Consider the following 5,448-nt stretch of genomic DNA (forward strand, 5'->3'; position numbering starts at 1 on the left):
AGAGACAAAGGCTTATCTACACTACTAACACATATAAAGAACTAACTTAAATATAAACTTGTATGAAATAAAATACTATGGGAAGTAGGAGGTTTTAGAGGTTATTTAGAGGAGATGGCATTTGAATTGAATTTAGAAGGAATGGTAGGATTTCCAAAGATGGGGGGGTGGGGAAGAGAATCCAAGATGAGGGAAAGTCATGAGCAAAGGCACGGAGGCAAGACAGTGCATGGGCTGCTTGAGGAATAGCAAGGACTCCAATGTGAGTAGATGCTGGCAAGAATGTTAGGGAGGGACTTGGCTGTAGCTGACCTTGAATGCAACAGTAGGGTGTTAGGACCTTCTTTTGCAGGCAGTGGTGTGTTGACAAGGATATTTGTACAAAAGGGTTTAGATCACTTTGTCAGTAGTGTGAATGATGGGAAGAGAAAGATCAGATTCAGGAAGGGAAGCCTAGAGATTTTTAGTAATGTAGATAAGAGATGTTGAAGTAAAAATAGATATGGAAAGGAAGAGAGCAATTCTGGAAACATTGTGCAAAAGGACATGTCAAACCCTGATCTTAGAGTAAGAGTTGGAGATTCCAATTTGAGTCATTTTCTCAAAGGTGATGGCAGAAGCTCTGGAAGTGGCTAAGGTCACTCAGGAAGAGCAGAGATAAAGTAAGCCGGGGGAGGCCACAGAACCTTGGGGAAAGCTTATATTTAAGGGGTAGGTAAATCTTCAGATTTAGAAGAAATGATGCTTCAAACTTGTTACTAAAAAGATGAGGAAAACTGTGTCTTTAGAATTAATCGGTTTGCCTAGTTTACAGCAGAGCCCTTTAGAACCCATGTGCCCCAACTTATAACTCAGTGCACTATTAGTTTAATGCTCTAGACTCCAGTTTAATGCTAAATTTAAAAATCCCACCTACCACCTTTCCCATCCTCATCTATTTTGGTAAGACAGACTAAACTTGAATTTTAGACTCCTTTACATAAATCAAAGTATCCTGCATCACTTATGCTTCTAGCTACCAATAGCAAAGAGAGAGTTTTGCCATTGGAAAATTCAGGGCAAGCCATCCATATGGATGCCATTTAAAATTATAATGTGTGATGTGAATTGATAGTAAGAATTGTAAAAAACCTAATTAAGTCTACCTTATGTTTCAAAGGCAATAAGTTAATCTTACATATCAGTACATGTTTTTATATCCTTTATGTTAAAAAAAAAAACCTGCTGCCATTTTCAACACTGAATTATCCTTATTGTCCCCAAATACCTTGTTATATACATAAATGGAAAGGTTTTGCTCAAATAAGCCAAACCAAATGATTTCTTTAGTTTTACAGAAGATTTTGTTGCTATTAATACTGCAGTCTTCTATGGCATGTGCCAAAGGTGTAGTGTGAAATTCTGTTTTTCACTCAGTGAAATATTTATACCTCAAAGAGGGAGGGCTAAAAAGAAAGGATATGAAACTTTGATGCAGACCATCTTAAGAAGCAAGAATGTGATGGGGTCATCTCAGAAATAGCATCATCCTTGCTGAACAACAGAACTAAATAATACTTGGCTTTTATCATTTATTTAGCTGGAAGAGCTAAGCTTTGAAAATGAACCATCACAAACCATAATTAAATAAACTGTTTACAACTCAACTCTGATAAAAGTCAGTTGATAAAAAGAGCAGGAACAATATAAATACTAAAACTTGATGGCCCATACCTAGATAAAAATTCCCCGCCCCCCAGGAAATGGATTTTAACCATTTGTGGTATAGTAAATGATCCTATTAGAATTCTAATATATGGACCTACAGCCTACCCCCGAAAAACCTGAAACATATTTTTAAATTGGCCAGTCATTTCCTAGCATTGAAGTTCCAGAAAGATGGTGGGTTTTGTTGTTGTTTTTGTTGTTTTATTTTTCTTTGCTTACTTTGGGTTTCTTTTTAATTTTTGTTTTTCTTAAGCAAGCATATTTTATTAAATATACATATAGAAAAATATGTTTCACAAATGTACAACTCAATGAAGTGTCGCAAAGTGAATACACCCATGTATGTAGCACCCAGATCAAGACAGACATCCCCAGCCCTTCAGAATCCACCATCATCCTCCCTTCCAGCCAGTAGGTACCGCCCCCACCCCACAACTGTTGGCAGACAATTATCATGGGTCTCTGATACTTCTGCACATCTTGTGAGCAGAGATACCACCTGCCTTTGTTCAGAGTACCCTTTCAAGTTTATTTGAATAGCCTTGCAAGACAAGAGAGAGTGTTTTTCTCCAGAGAAAAGGGCAGTTTTGCTTAAGTCTTGAAAAAATAGAGATTGTGTCTCTTATTATTGTCTTTTATTATACTGTTTAGTATGTTAAAGATGTCTCCCTTCAAAGCAAAGGGTAGGCATGTTTACTTCCCATTATAAAACTGAGGTTACCTAAACTCAGGGTTCCTCTCCTGTAATGCAACCCAGCGTGTGTGCAGGTGTCACCTGGCTTTCTTCATATTGCATAATTAGGAAGCAGGGCTCAAGAAGTTGCTGCAATACTGACACTGGCTATTGAGTTGTAAGGTTCTTTGTCTCTTGACTCCGCAGCTGTTAACTAGGCAGGGAACATAATAGTCTGTAAGCAGGGCAAAATCTCAGACTCTTCACTGTTCTTGGTCGTAATCACTATTCCAACTTCTACCACCATAGATTAGTTTTACCTGTTCTTAAAATTCATATATAAATGGAATTACACAGCATGTGCTCTTGTGACTGGCTTCCTTCATCCAGCCTCATGTTTGTGAGATTCATTCACAATTGCACGTAGGCATAGTTTTTTATTTCTCATAGTATTCCGTTGTGTATTTCAAAACTTACTTTTTCTACTGTTGATAGATGCTGGTGCAGTTCCTGCTCTTAGAATTGGGCTGTTATAAACACTTTTATGCATGTCTTTGTGAATATATGCAGTGCATGTATTTCTGTTGGGCATATTCCCAGAACTGGATCAGAGGGTGTGCATAGATACTGCCAAACAATTTTCTAAAGTATCTGTACTAAGCTACTCCTCCACTAGAAGTGTATGAGCATTCTTGTTTCTCTGCGTATTTCTCCACCCTTGTTATTTTTCATCCTTTTAGTTTTGTTTACGTGCGTTTATTTTACCAAGGTGCACATAAGGAAAGATAAATATGCCAATGGTACACTTCCAATTTTACAGAGCAATCTCACAAGTATTTTTGCCATTTAGGAAAAGAGATACATCAATTATTAAGTTGTTACCAGGGTGAATTGTCAAGACAATCAGAGCCACAATTTTTTTGTAGGTTATTTTTCCATAAAGACAACAGTTTCCAAAGTCTTCAGAGTCTGATAAGACCAAGTTATTCAAATTATACTTCTAAAGATACAGTTTTAACAGAAACGAGTTGAAAACTGTGTGAATATTCACAAAAGTCTCCATATTGTACCAGAAAGAAATTAACATTCTCCCAAATGTTCCCAACTGAAAGCAAAAGAAAATCTATACAACCACATCTTCCCAGTAAACAGAAACAGAGAAAGTAATAAGGTTTTACTAAATACTAGTGAAATTAAGGGCATGGTATTAATTTTCTACATAAAACACACAAAGTTGCATTGTTTGTATTTCTTTAAAAAAAATCATCTTTCGGCAACATAGCACTTCAACCACCTTCAATTCTCCCATCCCAATCCTGAGAAGAGTACTTCTCCTCCTATCACCACTAACAAGAGGAGGTATCCCTTCCTTGCAGGCTCTGTCAATCCTGTGTTTATTCTAGGCCCATATTTCCCCTGGCTCATTTCTGCCTCTGGCCGTCTGTTCAGTTTTCCTTCTCAGGGCGGGCATCCATCACAATCTCTTTAGTTCTTCCGTCCATTCATTCCATGTATGTCTTTCTTTAAACCATCTAGGCATTGCTATAGATGGGTGAGGGCTGGGAAGAAGGCAGAGAGGGACTGAGAGCTCTGGTAGTCTCCTTGACAGGACCATCTCTCTGCCTCTGGAAATGATAAACAGCCAAGTTAAACCGAAAAGCCTGCTTCTGCAGATGCTTCTGAGCTACCACTTTTTACAAAGAGATAGAAGTGATATGAGAAATAGAAGAGAAACTGTACACCTACCCTGGCACTGCTGGCACTTCTTCATATTCAGGACGAGGAAGGGAGACAAAAGTACCTTTTTTTTTTTTGCGGTACGCGGGCCCCCCACTGTTGTGGCCTCTCCCGTTGCGGAGCTCAGCCTCCGGACGCACAGGCTCAGCGGCCATGGCTCTCGGGCCCAGCCGCTCCACGGCATGTGGGATCTTCCCGGAGCGGGGCACGAACCCGTGTCCCCTGTATTGGCAGGCGGACTCTCAACCACTGCGCCACCCGGGAAGCCCCAAAAGTACCTAACTTTTGTATGGCTTCACTGGTTGAGGCTGAGAAAGCCTGGTACTTAGCAAGGACACCATCATTATCCTTGCCATGCAAATAGGGTCTAACTCGTCACCTCAACCACTTGCCTGACAGTCAGTAGGGTTCCTGAGTGATGGTGAGGAATTGAGGTCTTTTAGGGGAGAAATAGAAAGGTCTTTTATATGATGGCAGGAAGTCTGGGTCTACCACCAGTTCTGAAGATCCTTGTTGACCAAAAACCAGAAAGTGGAGCTGACAGTGGTCTAGAAAATGTTCATCCAGCAGGTGACAGCCTAAGGGGGTGGGTGTAGCCAGTAGCAGGCAGCATTAGGTGATCAGAGAAGCAGGAAGAGCAACGGAGTTGCATAAACCAGAGACCAAGCAGCCCCCTTCTTCTCTCTCTTGACTTTATTAATGCCCAGCAATTGTCCACAGGCCACGTGCAGAGCAGAATGAGTAAAACAGGCTCTTAAAAACAACTGGAGGGCTTCCCTGGTAGCGCAGTGGTTGAGAGTCCACCTGCCGATGCAGGGGAAACGGGTTCGTGCCCCGGTCCGGGAAGATCCCACATGCCGCGGAGCGGCTGGGCCCGTGAGCCATGGCCACTGAGCCTGCGCGTCTGGAGCCTGTGCTCCGCAACTGGAGAGGCCACAGCAGTGAGGGGCCCGCGTACCGCAAAAAAAAAAAAAAAAAAGCTGGAAATCCAGATGGTAGTAACTAGACCAGAAGCCTTGGGAGCAAACAGGGTCCAAGCAGTGCAGACAAAGGCAGTGCCATCTGTAGCATCATTTATTTGGCTTAGAAGAGTGTGAACTACCACCATGCAGCATGTGATATTAATGCACAACAGCATGCCACGGGGAAGTGGTGCAGCATAGCCACGAAGGTCTCAATCTGGAAAGCTGAGAGAGCTGAATGTCCAGTGGAGGGAAGGTGCAGAAAGGTGAGCACAAAATCAGTCAAAGGCATACCCTTGCTGTTGCTAAGGCCTAGGTCTGGCAGGAGGTGGTAGGGGACCTGTGTGGGAGTATTTCCAAGAGCAAAGG

General features: G+C 41.6%; 1 protein-coding gene across 1 annotated transcript in view; it reads left to right on the plus strand.

Annotated features, from left to right (window-relative positions):
* The window catches only part of ACYP2 (acylphosphatase 2), a 175,189-nt gene that overhangs the window by 132,123 nt on the left and 37,618 nt on the right, over window positions 1-5,448 (plus strand). The gene's annotated exons all lie outside the window — the stretch shown is intronic.

The sequence above is a fragment of the Aethalodelphis obliquidens genome, unplaced genomic scaffold, assembly GCF_003676395.1.
Source record: "Aethalodelphis obliquidens isolate GAN/ISIS:26980383/991018 unplaced genomic scaffold, ASM367639v1 scaffold40, whole genome shotgun sequence".
Classification (NCBI taxonomy): domain Eukaryota; kingdom Metazoa; phylum Chordata; class Mammalia; order Artiodactyla; family Delphinidae; genus Aethalodelphis; species Aethalodelphis obliquidens.